The sequence below is a fragment of the Protopterus annectens genome, chromosome 10.part0 (genome assembly GCF_019279795.1).
Source record: "Protopterus annectens isolate FY-2018-M chromosome 10.part0, PAN1.0, whole genome shotgun sequence".
Lineage (NCBI taxonomy): Eukaryota > Metazoa > Chordata > Ceratodontiformes > Protopteridae > Protopterus > Protopterus annectens.
The window spans coordinates 1,681,057,167-1,681,080,163 of NC_056744.1; positions in this window are offsets into that span (position 1 = coordinate 1,681,057,167).

A 22,997-nucleotide genomic window follows, 5' to 3' on the forward strand; every position below is an offset into this window, starting at 1 on the left:
ATCTTTTCAAGCATTGACACTTATATGGTTAAACTTAAGGTCAATAAATCCAAGAAGTTGTATAGGGACAGGCTTTCTTATTCAAAAGACAATGCATTCCCTAATTTAAAAGTTAAGACAACCAATAACAGTGAAGGTAGATCAGAGCAAATAGAAGAAGAAGATTCAGAGGGGCAAGTTATTGGTGGAAATGCTTCTGCAAATACACGCGTGGAGCAACCTCTTCGCAGAAGCAATAGGAATGTAAATAGGAGACAAAATACAGGGGCTAATACGAACTTAGAAAATCCTGGGCCCTCTAATGAATCTAATGGGAATAACTCTAATGAACATGGTAACAATTTTTTAGGGAACAAGAACAAACAGAGACAATACAGGGGGAACAGGAATTGGAAATAGTTAGTGATGATATCAGTGACAGACTTCCAGGTTATCCTAAAATTGTCTCAAACAAGAAAGGTGATTTCCTAATTTATAACTTTTCAAGTTTGTATTTGGAACCTGAATTGGTTGAGTTATTGGCACTTGGGAACACGTTTGTACCTTCTAAGAAATGTGATGTAGCTAAGGTACTTTTGGACCTTAAATGTTACATAAGAAAATTAAATTTGAAATTACTGTTTAGTGGTACTGAATTCCTTTGTGAAAATAGGTTAAGACTTTCAAGCGTCTTTAATCCACCATTGCATTTGACACTCAAAATATTTGAGCACATGTGTGAATTAGATATTAGGCACATGGTTGGCTCAAGTAAAACTAACTTTAATAAATTTAATATCACCAAGGAACAACTTTCAGCCCTAAGCTCTTTACGGTTTGCAGAAGTTAGGGTTATCAAACCTGATAAGGGCGGCGGCTTGGCCATTTTTGAGAAAAAAGATTACTGTGAACGTATGTTGAAGGTTTTACTTTCTACGTCTTACAATAAATCTTCTACCAATGAGATGAACATGAGTTCAAAAAGAATTAGAGGTTATTTTCGTGACCTCTATATTAATGGTAGAATTGACGAAGACACCTTCAAATACATTGATATCTTATTTCCCAGAATTCCAGTTATGTTTGGGATCCCCAAGGTTCATAAAAACCTTGGGGATCCTCCAATGAGAGCTCTGATTGATGGGCGGGCCTCAGTGACTTACCCCTGCTCTAAGTACATAGACTCACTCCTTAGAAAATATGTTGAACAAGTGCCAACCATCTGTAAAGATTCGTGGTCTTTTCTCACTGACATCAACAATTTTGGGGAAGTACAAGGGAACAACTTTTTAACAATAGATGTCGTAGATTTATATACATCTATACCCCATTTAGAGGCCTGTGAGTGGATTGAGCTTCTTCTTATAGAGCTCGGTGCCTCTTCTAATGAGATTGACAATATTACAGAAATTCTGGACATAATCTTGACATCTAACTTTTTCATTTTTGAAAATGAAGTCTACATCCAAAAACAAGGGGTAGCTATGGGCTCCCCTTGTGGAGCAGCCGTAGCCAATTTAGTCATGGCATTTTGGGAGAGGAAGTATGTGCTTAGTAATGTGGAGTGGAGCAACAAAATTTCTTATTACACCCGCTTCCTGGATGATATTTTCCTACTGTTCAAAGGGAATTCCAGTGAAGCAGACAATTTTGTAGCCTTCTTAAATAGTACAACTCCCTTCCTGAAGTTTACTTATAACTTTAATACGGAAGTTATTAATTATTTGGATGTTAAATTGTCAAAAAATGGCCAAAATAATTTGTTTAATTCTGTCATTTATAGAAAAGACACTTACATTAATTCATTTCTCCATTTCTCTAGCTCACACCCAATGAGACAAAAAAGAGCTATTGTCAAGGGACAGCTTGTAAGAGCCGTCCGTATGTGTAGTGAGCTAGAAGACTTCCTTAGTGAATGTGAGTATTTGAGAGATTTATTTTCAAACAGAGGCTACCCAAACACCTTGATAGATGACTTGATAGGTGAAGTTAGCCACAAAAGATCTAGTGGCTTTTATAAACCTCTATTGTCGTCCACTCAATCTTTTTCTTTTGAAGAAATGCCACCTACTGAAAATGTGGGAACCAGCCTGGCCAGCATAGTAGATGAACCTACCAATGTGGTGTTGTGTAGTTTTATTACAACATTTAATGTGGATTCTGGTCAGATATGTGACATCCTTTTCAAGAATTGGTCCGTTATTACCAATAACAGCTTCTTACTTGAAAAACTTGGGGAAAAACCACATATCGTCTTTAGGCGTGGGCAAAATATTAAAGATCTGTTACAAGCTAGTATGGTAGATACTTCTACATCTAGAACTAAGGGGTCTTTTGCATGTGGTTTTTGTAAATATTGTATTTACATTAAAACAGGTGGCTTCTGTTCTGTAGATAATAATAACAAAAAATATCCCATCACTTACAGAATTGATTGTAATACTAAGTCTATTATCTACATAGCGTACTGTGCATGCTGTCCTGCCTTCTATATCGGTAAGACCGATAGAAGGTTTAAGGACAGAATATACCAGCACATTTACGCTATTAGAACTGGAAACAATGAGAACGCATTGGCCAAGCATATTGGTCTATTTCCTGGCCACTCGTTCCTATTTATGGGTGTTGACCATCTATCTGAATCTTATAGAGGTGGACCACTTTCTTTGAACCTGGAGGTACGTGAACTCCTATGGCAACTCAAAATGAATGCTTTTAGTACCCCAGGTTTAAATGAAAGCTGTAATATCACACCCTTTTTGAAACTTAAATCGCACATGAGGTGACACTTCCGTGTCAACTCTTGCTCTGTACATTAGATTATTGTTACAACATGTTTCATTTTCGTTGTTGTATTTTTCATAAGAATATTAGTCAAATGTACTTTATGAGGTTATAGAATTTTTATTATTAAAGATATTAAAAAATTCTTTGTCTTCTAGGCATTATAGCAGCGAATTGTTATTTGCTCATTAACAGATTTCATCTATTTTTGGTGAATGCTTAGAAGTTTATTTTGCTCTGTTAGAGTGATATATTTTACAGTTGTTTTTAACAAAATATACTGATGGTTTTATATTGTTATTGTATCCACTTACTCAGTGTTTTCTGGGTAGCTCACGTATAATAGCTTGTTGATTTTCCATCAACAGTGCATTTGTTAACATATACACTATGTATTACCTTATTTTAACATTTTATTTTGGGATGTTTTAGTTTTATTTGATGTAAATGTCACAATTTGTAAATATAGGTAATTAGTGTAGTACGTTTTACGTACCTGGTATTTGTTATTTAAAGCGCTGTCTCGCGCTACTTTACATCTCTGATGAAGCTTCCTGATACAGGACGGCAGCTGTATTTTGTGTTTTCAATAAATTCGAGCGTTAAGTGAACGAGTGGCTGGTTCTTTCCGTCTGTTGTGGATTCCTTGTTGTTACCAGTATAGTGGAGGGTGGTAAACAGCTGTGATGTGTTGTACTGGGAACTAATATGGTGTTAAAGTGCTGGTAAGTAAGAGGGCAGGGACTATGTTATAGTATACAGGATGGAATGGAGAGCTGGATAGTGGCGGGAGTATTGGATGAAATATGGGCACTGGTAGCAAGAATGGTTTAGTACAGAAAAATAAGAGAATTGAGATTAAGGAGGTTTTCAAAAATTCTACTGATCATCTGTGAACTTTTAAACAAAGAAAAAGTGAAATTAGAACATTAGCTTAATAACAAAAAAAAATGTTAATTAATTACCTAATGTTGAAAAGGGGGAGGGGCAATAGGTTTACCTAATGTAGGTCTATGGAAAGACTGTTATTAAACGTAAACTAAGTATTGATAGATGGGGGGGTACATAAAATATCCAAATATGTAAAAGGTATATATTAAAAGCTGCCTATGAACAGATGTAGTAGGTTATTAAAATGTGGGTAATGCAGTTTTTAATGTATGACAAGTTACACTAATATACAAAGTTTCTGACTACATCCTTGATGTAATGAGCATGCCTTATACAAATGCTACACCAAAAGGTTTGACTCTTCGAAGTGAAGAAATGTGAATTAAGTACCTATAAAAACACCTATTTATGGAGGATATATATATATATATATATATATATATATATATATATATATATATATATATATATCTACAGCAGAGCAGTAGATAGTCTGTCCTTGACTTTGTCTTTAGCAGGTTACTATTGAGGTCCAGATGCTTGCTATTGCCTGTACCATGCAAAATTAGGTAGCATTCACCTAAGTGGCAATATTACGCTAATTTACTTAAAAGAGTTAATAGAACAACAGGTTTTGCATCAACATGCATTTTTAGAACAATTTTGAAGTATGAAATACTAATGTCTGGCATTACTGACTGACTGTACCCTTCAGTGATTTACCAGAAAATAAAAACAATTTATGAGGGACAGGGCAAAAATAAGAAGTAAAACCAAAGATGTTCTGCAACATTCTGGACATTTCAGAGCAATGACCCCACTGCAGATGCTTTTTAAAAGACTATCATGCCCAAAATATTTATCCAGTGGCTGTTTCTGAAACACTCCCTCTAATTTTCCCCATGTAATTGTCCCCATCAAAGCTTTCCCTTTATGAGAGTTAACCGAGATGGAAGAAAATTCAGAAACAGTATCTCCACTTCACTTTCAAAGCAGCAAGATGAAACTTTGGGGCTATACAATTGTTAGTAAAAGCCCTTAAAATATCTAGAATCTATAATGTGTTAGTACCTATTCATCCCTTCTCATCATTCCTAAGAGCCATCAATAACCCACCTTCTTCCAACTCACAATCTGAAGTAGTTGATCTAAGTCCTCTTATACCCCCTTACAAGACACCCATTTTGTATGTGTTAGAAGACTCCCATTTTGTATAAGTGTTACAAGACTCCTATTTTGTATAAGTGTTACAAGACTCCCATTTTGTATGTGTTACAAGACACCCATTTTGTATAAGCGTTACAAGACTACCATTTTGTATGTTACAAGACACCCATTTTGTATAACTGTTAGAAGACTCCCATTTTGTATAAGTGTTACAAGACTACCATTTTGTATGTGTTACAAGACTCCCATTTTGTATAAGTGTTACAAGACACCCATTTTGTATAAGTGTTACAAGACACCCATTTTGTATGTGTTACAAGACTCCCATTTTGTGTAAGTGTTACAAGACTCCCATTTTGTATAAGTGTTACAAGACTCCCATTTTGTATGTGTTACAAGACTCCCATTTTGTACAACTGATACAAGACTCCCATTTTGTATAAATGTTACAAGACTCCCATTTTGTATAAGTGTAAAGTTAAAGTCTTTTCCTTTTCCTTTGAAGCCACTTTAGCTGAAGATATGAACATCTCTGTCTTCCTCATACCTTCAGGTTAACTGAGCCATACTTATAGACAAATAAGGAGAATTGTTCAATGCCTGCTTCTTTGTTATATCCATTGTATCCAGAAATTTCTCTTCCGACAGTGATTTTATCTTCAGGGCTTGAAAAGCGCCATTCAGGTTTCCATTAACTGATTACCGTATAGAGTGCAGTTTCTTCTGTCATTTTAACAGGCATATTGTGTGAAAGCAGACAGCACTAATCCGTATAAAATAGTGATCTGTTCTCATGCATATGCTAACTGAGCTGCCTTACAGATTTGAAAAGGGTGCAACCAGCCAAAAAATGACTTTCGTGAGCAGATGTCTGAATAGTACATGTTACCCTCATACTCAATAAAAGTCGCAGATTATTCATGTTTTACCTCAGCATGATATTCATTTATCACTCCATTGTGGTTTTTATTCAGGACATAGTACAGCGTTGGCTGTACTAACTTTGCTCACTTCTTACACCATAAACTGTATTAAGGTCAGTCAACTGGATCAATATTTCTTGACCTTTCAAAAGCTTTACTATCCTTCTATATCAACTGGCCAATCTTTGATTAGGTGGTTCTGCATTAAAATGGTTTATTATTGATCTGTAAAGGGAAGTCTCAAACTGTGAAATGGGCCAGTACCAGATGTTATCCTCCCATCATTCCTGTTTAAATTCCTGAAGGATTGGTTCTTGGACCCCTGCTGTTTATTAATTTTGTGAATAATATCCATCTCTACTGTGGTCCTTTCAGTATCACCTGCTACTCTGATGAATCCACAGTATTTTACACGAGCCTAGTTATAGCTAATGTCTCAAAAGGTTTCAGGTAAGTTTAATAATTTCCACTCTTGACTATAACAGTCTAGCCTTATTCTAAATGCATATAAACTAAAGCAATAATCTTTTCATCTAATTACATTTGAGAAGAAAATATTTCACAGCTGAAAATACTGACTGAAGAGAATTCTTTCCTCAAGGTAGTATCCTTTGTTAAATTTTTGGTAGTTTCCCAAGATTAGCACCTGAATTTGATTTGCACTTTAAATGAGTCTCTCCAAACTAATACAAAACGGAAAAGGTAATGACTTTTCATTTTAAAATAAGAACTGTTACAATCTATTTAATCCTCAAGCTTCTATATATCTCCTCCACCTTTGTAAATCTTCTCATCACTCAGCTTTCATTGCTCAACTAATGCTATAACAGAGCAGCTACATTTACTTACAGATGTACCTTTAAAATGCATCACCATGTCACTAAAATCTCTGCTGGAACTTAAAGCATTGCCGTAAACCACAAACGGAACAGTACACCTCAGTATCATCAAGTATATTTATTTCTGTAAATATAAATATATATATATATTTTTTAACCATATTGACTCTTTTTGCTACCCGAAGTGTCCTGGTCTTGCTCTTCGCAGCAAGCGACCACTTGGTAAGCATGGTCCACACGGACCTGTTGCACGCTGCCTTACAATGAATACTTAGTTTTATTTAACGCTTAGCGTTCAATAAGCATTGCAACATCCCCCAATCCTACATTACTACGTGCTAACTCTACAGTTATTAAACCTTCTTTCTTTGGGTTTTACACTTTTTAGCTATCATCTTGCTCATCGCAGCAAGCGAACACCTGGACAAGCGTGGTGCACATGGAATTTGTCACACACTGCACTACAAAGTGTACTATCATTTTAAACTCCAAGTAGACCTAGCAATTACAACAGCCTGTTAACAACGCTCTATGTCTACTTTTATTGAACCCTCTTACATTGTGCTATACATAATGGGCTTGCTCAAGCTTCACTAATTAGTCCTATGTAACGCTTACCGTTCAACAAACGTTACACTATCTACCAGCCCTACATTTAAACCTCATCCCCCTTTGTATAAGACACTGTTTCAGAATTATCTGAATGTTTATAACATTTATCTGATGTGCCTCACTTCTTCTTATGCATTTCTGGTGCTAGTACGACTTAGCAGTGGTCCTAAGAAACTTGTCAAATATATCACTTGGGTTGCTTTTAAAAAAAAAAAAAAACAAGAAACTGTTAGAATGCACTGCTCTGGCCTCTAACTGTCATAGATATTTTGTACTTTTGTTAAGTTTTTAATAGAGCTGGTTAAAGTTATTATGTACTTTTGTTAAGTATTTTATTAGAGCTGGCTAAAGTATATATTTGCTTACTATCACTTGATTTGAACTGTTGCATTCTAAGCATGTCAGTCCATGTTTGTTCTACTGTTTTTTTCTGACTAGGACCTGTTTCACCTGACTCAACTGTTAACAGCATTTTTCTTCTCTAAATTGTCTTCTTGATCCCTCGTCTACCCAGCCTTGCAAACAGCCTGTCCTGCATTAGAATTAAGAACCTGCCCTACCTGACGACATGGACTCTCTATTTTAAAACTTCACCTGCTGTCTCTTCCTATCAAGGAGTAGAGGCTTACCTCTCCCTGAACTTACCCCCTCAAGGAACCAAGAAAGTATGTTATCTGCCAGATACTAATGTTACTTTGTCTAAATAACTAATGTATATATAATTATTATCCTTCCCTGCCAGGACAGCCAGCAGCCTTACACCTTTTCTCTTTACCTCCTCCCCTCCCCCCTTCTTGGCTTCACTATTTCTCTCCTTTACTACCAGTTCTACTCCTTACCGTCCTTGTACCACTGCTGCTGTATAGCTTTTGCCCACTAGATGGCACCCTTTTCCCCTCTATATCTTTCCTACTGACTCACACTAGACATACTTAGGATCTCATTTTATACTACTTATTTCATTGTAGACCCACTTTAACCTTCTGTATTCACTACACTCCACTTAACTACCCTACCTACTCTGACCAGTAGTTAACCTATCACCTCCTTATCTACCTCCCCCTAAACTTCCCTCTAATAGTCAATATTCCACTTATTGTCTTTTACAGGTTCTCCTCCTTCTTGAGGCTCTTCCTGCTCCATTCACCCTGCGGGCTCACTCCGCTCCTCTACCCTACCACCAATTCCCACCCACCCCAATGCTCCTAAACTTATACTTCACTAACCACTCCCCCTTTTTCTCATCCTATCACTATCCTCCTCATCACTAAGCCACTCTCCTACCTTTATCATTCCTCATTAGTAATAATTAACTCTCTTTGGGCTTCTCACTCACCTTTTCTCACCATTTACTGCACTGACTACTTCCCAAATCAACTCCTATACAACCTTCACTAATTTCCTATTTGCATAATTTAACCCTGCTCAATCTCTTTTAGCACTCTCTCCTTTTTTCTGCTTCACCTGCTCACACAAATTACTCCTACCTCATTTCTACTTATTACAATGGCCCCAAAACACAAAACTATTTTCACAAACATACTACTCTTAACTACCACAAAAGCCTCTCTTACAATACCTTACTCACTAACCTTCTTAGAAAATCTTTCTCTTTCTGAACAAAACCATCACTTCCAGCAAACTTTACCATCTTCTTTCATCTACTCCCTTAGCCACAGTAACATAACCTGTACCTCTAACTATATACTACCAAAATATCACAGAGCAACCCATGTTACTTACTTCACTACCAAAAAGAATTTTAATAATTTCTACAAAATCCTTAAATTTCTACATTATCCCCATCAACACCCCCTCCTGGACGATGATATTCATCCAAACCCTGGCCCCAATACTGACGATACCAATTACCTAGAAAATTTAACATTGCCTGTGATCTCTACATTAACTAAACCACCTAATTCCCTCCTGATAGCTCACCTTAACATTCAAAGTATTAACAATAAAATTTCAACCCTGCATGCACTCCTAGAAGTGCATTCATTTGATATTCTCTGCCTTACAGAGACTTGGCTAAAACCATCTACTCTGGACCAGGAAATTACCCCTCCTGGCTATAATATCCTTAGATGTGACCGTAAAACCAAAAAAGGTAGAGGTATAACCATTCTCTATAAATCTAATCTCCAAATATCCCCCTTTAATGTGCTCCCATCATTAGATACAAAGTCTGAAACCCTGACTGCCAAACTCCAAATCTATCTATCTAATTTGCATGCATCTCCCCCCTGGTAACAATACCAATACTCTTGAAAATTTACTTAGTTACCTCTCTACCCAACTACCCCAGAAGACCATTGTACTGGGTGACTTTAACATCAACTGGTCCACCTGCAGTTCCCCTAACCCTACTAATCACATAAATCTCTTCGGATTCTCACAAATAATAACCACTCCTACTAGAATCCACAAACCTAGCAGTAAGGAAACCACGCTTGACTGGATCCTTATTAATAGCCACCCTGAAACTTCTACATCAGGAACCCTTCCTGACGATATCAGCGACCATATGCTTACTGACATTGTTAGACAAAAAGTCCATATCCCAACTATTAATAATTTCAAAACCTCCCTCTCTAAAAAATTCTTTAACCCAGACAGCTTTCTAAACAAACTACAAGCATGTGACTGGTCACCAATGACTCATCTTGAACTTGATGAAGCAGTGACCTACTTTAACACCAGATTTCTTAAAATCCTAGATTACCATGCACCTTATCGCTGTTCTAGAATAATAACCAAATCTGTCCCATGGCTCACAAAACAAACTAGGCAAAAGATGCTCCTCAGAAATAAAATCTGGGCTAAATGGAGAGCCACCAAATGTCCATCAGATCACCTCCACTTTAAACAGTTAAGAAATGCCACCAAGAAAGATATTCTTAGAGACAAAAAAGACTTCTACCTTCACCTCCAACAAACCAGTCAACAAACTCCACAAAAATTTTGGTCAGGGATAAACAAACTTCTTCAGCCAGGCCACTCTACTACTCCTGCCCCTGCAGGATTCAACCAAAATAACTCCAACCAGATTCCTGATGCCTTTAATAACTACTTTACAGAAGCCATTCTAACCCTAGCCAATTCTTTACCTCCTTTTACTGCTTCCCCACTAAATACCTCTAAGACTTCATCTCCTACCTTTCAAATACAACCTGTACCTACATCTCTCATCTGTAAGCTCCTTCAAAAATTGAAACCTTGCACCCCTTCTGCTGACCGTCTCCCAGCTGAATACCTACAAACTGCTGCAAAAGCCATAGACTATCCCATCTCTATCCTTATTAATAGAACTATCTCAGAAGGCAAAATCCCTATCATATGGAAAGAATCCCACATCATCCCTCTACATAAAGGTGGATCTTCTATTGATCTTTCTAACTTTTGGCCTATTGCCTTACTCTCCCCAATAGCTAAGATAATGGAAAAATTTATTCACAAACAACTACTTAACCACCTTCTACAAAATAATCTACTGGCAAACTGCCAACATGGCTTCAGGCCATTCCATAGCACAACGACTGCCCTGCTATCCTTCACTGACTCTATAAACAAAAATCGTAACAATAACTCTTTTTCCTCTGCGCTATTTATTGACCTGTCAAAAGCCTTTGATTTGGTTAACCATAACTTACTTCAAGACAAAATAAAAGCCAATTCACTCGATCCATAAGCATTACAATGGTTTAGGTCTTATCTGGAAAACAGACAGCAAGCAGTACTTTGGGATAACAATCTGTCTACATGACTTCCAGTAAATATCGGAGTACCCCAAGGCTTTATCTTAGGTCCCCTTCTTTTTTCCTTATTTATTAATGATCTACTCATAAACATTCCACAAGCCACCTGCATTCAATATGCAGATGACTGTACTTTAATCTGTACAGCTAAGAACATAGCCTCTCTCCAGTCCCTCACCCAAACTGTTTTCCATAATGTTGAAAATTGGTTTATGCAACACTACCTCCTCCAAAAAAAACAAAATGACTGCTTTTTACTCCAACTCATAAATCACCTCATCCATTCTTCTCAATAATCTCTAACAATGCTACCAACATAACCCCAGATACAACAACCCACCTACCAGGTGTAACAATTGATAATCGCCTCAACTATGATGACCACATTAACTCCACTATAAAGTCTGTTAATAAAAAAACTTGGTACCCTCTATAGAATTAAACCCTTCCTTACCCCTTCTGCCAGAAAAACTATTGTCCAGACCCACTTTATTTCTACCCTTTTCTATGCCTCTGCTATATATACTAAACTATCTAAAAACAACCTCTCCAAACTTTCCACCTGTTATAATAGCATAGCTAGACTCATCACTTGCTCCCCCTTTAAAACTCACCACTGCCTCAACCTCAAACAACTGGGATGGCTAGAATTACAGAACCATATACTTTGTCAACAATTACTTATTACCCAAAAGATCCTATACCACCCCAACAACACCCCTATCCTCACTAATATGATTACACCATGCAAAAATCTGGCTACACTACGCTCTGCTAATAAGCTCCTAGTTTCCTCTATTAAATCTAAGAACAAAGCTGGTGACTCACTTTTCTTGAACACAGCAGGTAAAAACTGGAATCAGCTTCCTTCTGAAATATCAACCCTTGCTTCTACTTCTCTATTTAAAAAATATCTTAAAGAACATCTTAAAACTCACTGGCTTTGTCCATGCATGAACCCAGACTGATATCTCTTTCCCCTTCCTGCTCTCACCCCTTTCTCTACTCCTCTAACCTATGCCTCTAATTCTAGTCTCTACACTTTCTTTCATTGTATGAGGATAAAATAAAAGGGGTTTCTCTCCTAATTGGGTCTTGCTCAAACTTACTGTTGTGTTTAGTATAATTTTTCTTTTGACCAATGTTGCCGCTGTACTGTGATTTTACGTGTCGTTTTATATATTGTAAACTTTGTCGCTGTTCATGCTTGGAGCTTTTCTCCCCGGGCCTCTACTGAAAATGGACATATATCCAGTTAGACTAGCCCGGTCAACAAATGTAAAATAAATAAATAAATATTTATTAATGTAATTCAGCTACTTTCATTGTTGACAGCTTCATCAGGAGAAATAAGAAGTCATCACTAAAATGCCCTCTTTATATAAACAATTGTTCTACCAATCATAAACATTATTTAATAAAAAGAAATCCAGTACAGAATGCTTTTATCCAGTAAATTTGATTTTTTTCATGCGTATAGTAGCCTCAGTTGTCATAGCCAAACTTTATTTTACTCTAAGTCTGATGAATGTTCAGTGAATCTCATTCTTAAAATTCCTGATGCTTACCTGACATAGTAACTTATACTTTTATTTGCCTTTTGATGGAAATAAATGTTTATAGTTACCAAATAGCCATAGACATATGGTGGTGTCAAATGGCCAGTGCCATTCATTTATTAAGCCAATAAATGCCAGTCAAGTACCAGTTAATGTATTCATCAAATCCAAATCAACTGAAAGTCCATTCAGTGCAATGTTATCACCAATCACTGTTAATTGCAAGCCAGTAGCTGCCATCATCACTGTAAGCAGAGCAACACGTAATAACCACCTGATGTGCACAGAGGGCAGTACTTGGAAGGATGCCATTTAGGCCAATCCAACTCCTGAGCATTAAGCCACCATTCCCAATGACAACATCTACATTTTTCACAAAAAGTTCTGCAAAGTCAAGCAACCACCTGCAGATCCTAGGCTGTGGACTCAGTCTACCTACTATACAGTAAAATGTGTAAGCACCCACCTCATGTTCAAAGACCCAAACCACTGGAGGTAGCCACAGCCTGTTACTAGAAGGACCAAGCTGTCCTGCCCCTGTCATCAAACCACCAGGCCCTCCAATCAAAACTTAGTCTTCCAAGACTGTTGTTCAAATACTGAAAGGTGTTCGCTAATCCTTTTCCCCCAGGCACATTTGGTTGGGTCACATAATACCCGTTTTTATGTCCAGTAGTAATTTTTCCATGCCTCACTTTGGCAAGTGGACCACATCTGGTCTGTAAAGTTCTGTTACTTTCACATTAATCCTTGGGTGCTTCACTGCCATGCACCCCAAATGATCTTAGCACCGCAGTAACAAACCAATGTGTGTGAGAATCCTGACTCTTTATAATAATCTTCAATCTCTGGTTGCTCTCCAGTTCATTCCCTGCATAATATTAAGCTAGACTAGTTGAACTGATTAAGATCTAAATCATACAAGTTTAGTTTTTACTGTAATGAAATAAAGCCTAAACAGTGCATTAAACATTAAGAGTACAGTACATGTTTACCAGAAACATTCCTTGGATACAGAGAATTTCTCTCCACCCATGCTAATTGGCCAGCGTGGGTTGCTCAGTTAGTACAATGTATAGAAATTCCATTTCAGATACACGGTAAAGCCTCAGTGAAGAACACTTTATTAGAGGGTCATTAAAATGTCTCTGAATCTTATACTGTGCTGTAAAATTGGACAGAGCTATTGTTCTCCCTAGCAGCCCATGATGCATCTCATTAGCAAAGGCATTAGCTACACACACACACACACACACACACACACACACACACACACACACACACACACACACACACACACACACACACACACACATACACACACACACACACACACACACACACACACACACACACACACAGTCATCTACAAATAAGCCCCCCACACTCACTCACACTCATGGAAATACTCACTCACACACATGTATTCATACTACAACCCACACATAACCACACCATCTACACTTGTGGTCCTACACCCACCATAGACAGGATTGGCCTTACTCAGAAGCGAACTAGGCAATTGCCTAGGGCACCATTCTGTCAGCACTGTGATTTCCCCATTTATTAATTTTTTAGGGCAATGTTTCCTTACTTTAAAATAAATAAAGTGCTACTACAGAAAAAAACTGTCCCCCATAGCACAATGAATGTTCCAGTAATTTGATTCAAGTTATATCACAATCAGGTTGTGAGGCCTGTCTATCTGTACTCCCATGATCTCATACAGACCTTGTAACTTTTAAATATAGGAGTGAAGGTGCCTGTAGCTAAAGTAGTTTTTTCACCTCTCTGTTATTTGTACGATAGACGGAGGGGAGGGGAATGGTACTGTGTGGGTCAGAGTTCATAAATGTTGAACACTCCCTATCATTATCTGGAACAAACTGGCAAAATTGTGTAAAACATGTGGATTGTGGTTTGACATAATGGCTGAGGAATTTACCTCACATTCAAGAGGTACAGGGTTTGATTCTCACTAAGAGGAAATTGACTACACTTGAATTGGTCCACAAGGGCAGCTAGCCTAGTACTTACCTATGAGCCTACGAAACCTACTAAAACTTTGCTAACAACTTCAACGAGGAAGCTCAGAGAGTGGTTAAATATATGATGGACTCTTTCAATGTATAACAGCAAGGAACATGGACTTTTTAAGACTCAAAATGAGGAACATCCCTCATAAGGAGGTATACTTGACAGGTGTGGAGAGAAGTATTGTTACTATTTGTAAATAAGGGCAGCAGTGATCAACCAGATATTTTTTGTAGAAATATGCCAGACTTTGTAATTTGTGTTGCCAGTTAAGATGACGGGAATAGCATGGTGAGATGAGTTCATTACACTTTTTACAATAATGCTATCAGTGATCAATCAGATATTTTAAGGCATTATTTCAGACTTTGTGATGAGAGGAATGGTGCTGTGAGATGAATGTTATTACTCTTTTTACAATAATGCTGACAATGATCAACCAAGTTAATATGCTCAGCCACTTCTCCATATGACCTACAGACCCTTACTCAAAATGTGTTTAATACAGTCGAAAAATGGCTTCTACATCGTTGCCTCATCTTGAACCCCAAAAAAACAAAACTCTTACTATTCACTCCCACCCATAGGGCCTCCCCACTTAACTTTACTATTATATCAAACAATAGTACTATCATATCTCCTGATCATACTACCAAACTATTAATTGATAACAACCGTAACTTTGATACTCATATTAACAGTACTATAAAAACAGTCAACAAAATCTAGGCTCCCTTTATAGGATCAAACCCTTTCATTCTCCATTAGCCAGGACTACTATTGCCCATACCCACTTAATCTCTACTCACCTCTATGCCTCCCCTATATATACTAATCTGTGTAAAAACAACCTTAAGAAAATGGCTATCTCCTACAACAATTTGCCACTGGCTCCACTTTCAGAACCCATCATTGTCATAATTTTGAACAACTAGGATGGCTAGAGTTGCCAAACCTACTACTATTTAACCAATTAACAGTCACCCATAAGATCCTGTATCAACCTACTAATACCCCAATACTTACCAACCTTATTACCCCCTACAATAACCTTAAGACCCTATGCTGGTCAAATAAACTACTTGTACAAATAGGTAAAACCAACAATATGGCTGGTGACTCTTTGTTCTCTAATACCGTGGGCAAAACCTGGAACTCACTCCCCAGTGACCTGACCTCACTTTTCTCAAAAACACTATTCAAAAATAAACTGAAACTATACCTTAAACCACATTGGTTATGCCCTTGTGCTAACCCTAACTAACTTCCTCACTTGTCTTTGGGTACTTACCACTATTCCTGTACTAATCTAGTTGCTTTTCTGTTAACCATAAAGAGAGTGTGATTTTATATATTAATTTAATGTCATTATAACTATCTTCTTATAACTGTCCAAATATCATATGTATAAAGATTCTTTAAGCAGTAATGTAAGGAAATGTAAAGAATTGCTAAACTTTGCAATGTACCTAATTTGTAAAAACTGTCATATAATATAAATATTACTGTGTTTTTGGAGCTTTTCTCCCCGGGTCTCTACTGAAAATGGACATATATCCAGCTGGACTAGCCTGGTCAACAAATGTAAAATAAAATAAATAAATAAAATGAAATAAATATTTTGGGCAATAATATTAATATGTCTTTGAGATTTGTGTGGAGCAACTCAGACTGGAATACTTTAACATGAGGCATGGTTGTGTAGATGATGGCGGTGAAATAATATTACATAGCCATTAGATATCATGGCTGTAACTGCTGGGTGGGGCTGGGGTTGGCGGGATGAAAGTAATTGACCATCTTGTCATTTGCTCAGTTTAAACAGTCACTGTCAGGTATAGCAGTACTAGTGTGCACTTGTGAGAAGATGAACTAGTTCACTGGACACCTGATATGCCCAGATAGATCAGGTATAATTGCTGTGGCTATTGCTTGTGGAGGAAAATGACTAGCCACCTGCTGCTGTTAGTTTATTATTTTAGTTTTGCAGGACTAATGTGATTATTTGAAGCAACATGCAATATTTTAATGTGTAGCAACAGGCTGTTTGGAACAAAGATGAAATACGCTACATGGTCATCCTCTTTTATCACGATCAGACGTTTGAATTGTATATAAAAGTGGATATAACTGCTTGGTGGGGGGTTGTCTGGATGAAAGTAACTGACTCTGTTGTCACTCATTCAGTTTAACAGTCATCTCTCTCAAATAAATAAATAAATAAGGGGTGAATGAATCATAGAATACCCAGACCTTCAGAACTTCTGGGGGCTGGTGGCTTCCACACAACAATGTTGTATAACTGGATTTTGACATGGCCTTAGTAATCATCTCTGCTATGAACCCCGTCTAGTCTAAAACCTGCCCTGCTCAAAGGTGTGCCCAGAAGGGAGTCTATATTAGATAATCGAATTTTCAAAGGTTTGACTGTCATATGGTCAACACCATATGATCGAACTTTTAAAAGTTCGAAAATCTAATAAAACAATAAACTACACAAATAACCTACCTGGACATTTTAAGCAGGGGGGCAAGGACCCCTACACTCCATGCTCTTTAAATATACCAACTCCGAGATCGCACTACAGTGCAGAAAAGGGAAATCTTCCCATTCTGCGCTGTACAGAGATCTCCATTAAAACATTCAAACTTTCAAAAATTCAATGATATGTTGCCAACCATGTGACAGTCGAACTTTTGAAAGTTTGATTATCTAATATAGACACCCCAGAAGGTCTCTGTACTTACTGGGGGGGGGGGGGGCAGATGTCATTATTTCTTTTACAGTCCACCCAAACCTCAGATGTCATTATACCGTGTGTTGGGCTGGAGACAGTGTGGTCATTATTTCTTTAACTTTCCTTACAGACTTTATTGGGGTCCACAGTGTGTCATTATAGCGTATAAAGGAGTATTGTAGTGCCTCTAGTCGTAACAAGTTGGAAATATTATTGCAGGCATTTTATTTTTAATTTTCCTCACAATCAAACATCTGATGCACATACAGGTCACTATATTTGAGGGGAGAATAAATAAGCATGCCATTTATATAGATCTGACAGCAAATATATCATGTTCTATTTCTTTTTTTTTTAGTTTTGATATCACAAGGATACACGGAGGGTGGCTAACTTTTGGGGGTAGGGAATTAGGAGTCATGCTGTGTATAAATTTGACAGCAGCAGGTTGAAATATGACTGTGGACATTCGTGCCTTAATTTTAATCCCAATTTAACACCAGAGGGGGATACACAGAAAGTGCCTACCTATATTGAGGTGGAGAGCAGGGGAGGGTCAGGTACTATTCCCAGATCTGATAAATGCAGCCTCATAGTATGTCTTAGTCAGTTAGAATGTGTTTAAAGGATGCAGGAAAAAAGCAAAGTTGAAGAGTAAGACAGCATTTTTATCCTTAATCATTGTTTTCATTCAGGTTATCATTAGATGAAAAGGTTTTTAAAAAACTTTACAATGCATCCCATAGTATCTAAAAATGTAATAGCTTCTGGGTGCCTAGCAGCCCCCAGGCTTCCAGCATAATGCAGTTACTTAGAATGTGCTGAATGGATGCAGAAACAAAATGAACAGTAAGACCTACATTTCTTTCTTTGAGCATGTTTTTTTGTTCAGGAAGTCATTAGATGAAAAGGTTGTTTAAAAAACAATAAAATGCATTTCAGAGCATCTGGAAAGCTCATGGCTTATTGGTCAAATGAGGGAGGAGTATAGATAGGTAATAACCTCCTTTTTTCTGGATGCAATCCCTTTACTCATGAGATGAACCAAATAAAAGGCTTTTCTGACCACTGCCACTACATCAACCTGAGTACCCAGGTCTCTCACCACAGATTGTGTGTTTAGGGGTTTTCCATTGCTGTGGTAATCAGTAGGTGCAGTGTTTTTGCCGAATGGTATGATGATACTTTTTTGGTGTTTGGCTTGAGGCCATGAATTCGGCATCAGTCATTATTTGCTGTGGGACCCTCTTAGAGTATGTTAACATCATTTGGGCATGTCTTCGGAATGTGGGAGTAAGCCGGAGTACCCAAAGGAAAATCATGTGAACTCAGGGAGGACATGCAGAGAAGGCACCCCAGCCAAGAACCAAACCAGAGAACCACTTACTGTGAGGTGACAATGTTAACCGCTGCACCACTGCACCGCCCAATCTTAAAATATGGTGTTCAATTTTTCCTCATAGACTTAAATTGTACTCAACAGAGTGATTGTCTGCATTGCTCAAATGAGTAAAGCAGCTCTGCAAATATTAATGGGGAGAACATGTGCCTAACTAACATTAGCCTATCCCATGGATTTCCCTGTCAACATGTGACTTTGCTCATGAAACTGATCTCTACACTAAAGCCCCAGTGAGGGGAAACCCATAGCAACAAACCAGAAGAAGAATCAGAAAGGCAAACTAAAATGCAGAAGACTTCTAAGATAAGGCTTCTGCGTTATGAGCTTTTCTGAATCACAGGGATACTTCTGACTACAATGAAATAAAACATTAAATGGTGAAATAAAGCATTAAGAGTGCAGGAAAAACAGCATGCAAATGGCCTCTATAAGGTTAATAGTAAGACAATCTTTTAGTTATAGCAAATAACAAGAAGGAGTTCAGTAAGTAAGGTTGAAAAAGAGTGAAATATGTTACGGGTAAGCTAGGGAGAGAAGAATTATTTAGTAGCTATAAGGAGGATAGTACACCGAGAGAGAGAATTGGGTGTAAATCTGCAACCACAGGGAATGAAAAAATAACTTGTGTTTTGAATATTGCATGCTCTAGTTTACAGGGGTGTTAAGTGATATGACTGACTACAGTAAAATGCTTGGCACAGATACATGTAGTAATTTCTAGTAGGTAGGATTTAAGTCTGGATCACAATTCAGGGTAAATATTGAGATTTCTGATTCTCGGTGGGATGGGCTCACAGGTTTATGGGTCTAAAGTTTAAAAGTAATAGTTAGTCTAGAGCTTTTTTTGTATGGGATGCAAGAAGTAAGGGTACATTTTCATGTTGTGATTAGAGGGTAGAGATCATTTATCTTCTTTGTGTCTACCAGAGAATAACTTAATTTAACAGTGAGCCTAGTAGGTATGTGGATCTTTTTTTTTTTTTTGACTGGAAGCTATTTTGCTTTACTTAGGCACAATCAGTGATGTTCATTTTGGGGAGATACATGACATGAAATGGCAAATGACATTTGATGTAGTTTGAAGAAAACTTAAGATTCCTTTTTGAGTTTAAGGTAATAACTGGGAGTGGGAGTCCATATTCTTTTGAACTAGTGTAATTCTATTGCCTATAGCCCTCCTCTGCCACCCACCCCAACTAACTGGGCAAATAAACTGAATAAATATCAGTAAACAATAGTGATTTTAGTTTTTTTTAATTTATTTTAAAAGTGCAATAACAAAGTACAAAACAAGCAGCTAAGTGTATGATAGTACGATGCAAAATCTGAATTACACATATAGATATGAGAGGAAATCTGAATTATACACACAGTTATGAGGGGTGATTAAACCAAAGTAGTCATGCACTTACAGACAACATTGTTTCTAATTTTTCAGTTTATTTTTCTTTCAATTTTGTCAGCCAGAAATATCAGGAAAGCACACTTGTATTAATTAACTGTATATCCTGTGAATCAAAGCACTCAAGTGAATTATATATACTGTTTTTCTTTCAGGAGACCTCACACCCACATCCAATGTATGCACATGGTTGCAAAGCACATAAGCAATACCATTTTTCCAGTGTTTTTACCCCCATGCTTGCCAACTGTCAGGTTTCCTCCAATAGGACTTTACACATTCATTTTCTTATAGTGGGTATCCCCAGTATGGGGGATAAGAGCCATGCAGAGGGGGCCATCACATAGGTAACCATGAGGGTTATTTGTGCCCTCACTGGCATCCATCCAAAGAGGGTATATGGGCAGACAAGTGACCTGCATTATCATGGGCAACATAACACTGTCCCCCATACAAGTGCATGCTCCCATGCACTTACTAGGAAAACTATCACTGAAGTACTCTGATAGCAAACTGATTGCCCATGAGCTGTCCCTTGCAGCACTGCCACCTTCTGCAAAGGAATACAGCACTGGAGTGCCCTGATTGGCTCCTCCCTCTTATGATAGTCATGCTGATCCTCACCTTACCAGCTGTAACAGATGCCTGAGCTGTTAGTGGAACCTGGGTCATCTAAGCCATAGTAAGGACTTTATCCTGGTACACAAATGGAGCTAGTAACTTTTTTTTAGTAACTTGATAATCTCAATTGCCCCATTTTCAGAAGTGAAATGGTATAGTTGCCTGGTTAAGCTGCTTGCTCAATCAATACATAACTGGAAAATAAGGTACTTAGATTCTGGACTATAGGATGAAACCTTCAGCAGCTCCTAATCTTTATCCTGTATGTTACATGATGCCATATATTTAGGATACATCTTATCAGGGCAAGTATTAAAGACAGGCAAATTAAGCCTTTACTTTGGGCGATGCCTGCTGGGTGAGGCCCTGGTGTACAAACACTATAATTCACACTTTTTAAAAAAAATACCTTTATTGAATTATCACTTGTGAAACAGGCAAATTTACATTTATATAAAGGTAATTAAACTGTATTAACAAGTTCATGTTTTCAAATATTACATTTCACATATATTTTCATATATCATATAACCTAAGCTACATTACATATATTATTCAATTCCTGCCCTTTTTTAAACAAGAAACATCTTTATTAAACCATCACTTATGACAGAGGCAATCATACATTTATAGAAATGAAAATTAACCACACAGACACAATCCTATTTGCGAGCATTTTACATCACACACAATATTGATACATTCCCAACTGCAAACATTATACATTTCTTATAGTCTGCCCAATAATTTTCAAGCATTACATAGCTCATTTAAGTCATGCCTTCTTTTAATCTTCATTCATCCCCTGTATCTATTGTTCCCACAATACCCATTTTTCCTATATAGGTTGCTTCTACCCTTTTCTAAAGATCTCAATTCCAGTTTTATCTCTGCTACTAAATTCACTTCATCTATTACACTTGGTTTAGATTTTGATTTCCATTTTCTAGTAATTGCTTTTTTTTGTTAGCTACCATAATTAGACACAGCAAGGCCTTACCGTGTCTAGGCAATTCCAATTCTGTAACATAGCTCAGAAAAATCATCTCCCTCATCGCATCAATCTGCCACCCAGCATTTCCAAAGGGTGCATCCCACAGGGAATCCTTAAAGTCCAGCAGCTCATCACAGTCTCAGAAAATATGTTCCCAATTACCTCTTTCTTCCCCATCACACCTCCAACATGTGCTGTCTACCTATGGAAAATTTATCTGGAGTCTACTTGGGGTATAAAAATATTTATGTAAACATTTTCAAGCAGAAATCCTAAATCTTCTAGGTTGTGTTGCATATTTGGGAGACATACATATATCCTCCCATTGTTTCTTTGTAAATAGCTTATCCAGTCTCTCTTCCCAATCCTTTCTAAACTCCTCCGTTTGATTCTTGTAGTTATAATGCAATATTTATATGATCTACTAATTATTCTGTTTTTTATGGAAGTTTATGTTCTAGATTCTACTAAAAACTCTACCAGTGCTAGTCTTTTGTTTAGGACCCCCTATTTCTTTCTCTTTGCCTACACTCTGATATCATTCCTTGATAGGGAAGACAATCTCTAACCTGCAGTCCAAATACATTCTTGGCATCTTCCCATTCTATCATCTTTACCTCTCCAGTTATTTCCTCTTAATACCTTGGTTCCTTTGCCAGTTTTCTCCAATAAATTCCATCCCCCTCTTGCCTATTGTGTATATCACTAATTGCAGTCATACCTATTGGCAGAACAACCTTTCTCCATTTCCGTGTTGGCTTAGTTCTTAGTATACTTTCTGCTACTTTATAGATATAATATTCTGTACAAATATTGTTATTCTCCTTAAAGGCCTGCTTCCAAAATTCCAGTCTCGTCTTTCTGTTTCTTCATCATCCCATTCCACTTGCTTGCGCTATGTAAAGGAGCCTTAATTGTGTAGCTCTGAAAGACCCTTTCAAATCAAATAATTCCAATCCACTCTGTTCTAGTGGAAGAATCATCTTATTCTTATCTTACTTGACTCTTGGCATCTTTCCTTCCCAGATAAAATCCTTCAGCTCTTTATTGTTATCCACAACTTCTCCTCTAGTTGATAAAAATATACCTGACCTGCATAGAAGACTAATGGGACTAAAACATTGTAAGTAATTGTACAGTACTATCCATATCCATATAAAAAGCTTCCATTTTCTCAGTTTTTGTATTATCTTTTTAGCCTCTTCCCACATATCCTTACCTGCCACATCAGAATCATTTTTAATCCTTACTCCTAAATACTTCATTTTATCATGTCCCCATAAATATGGGT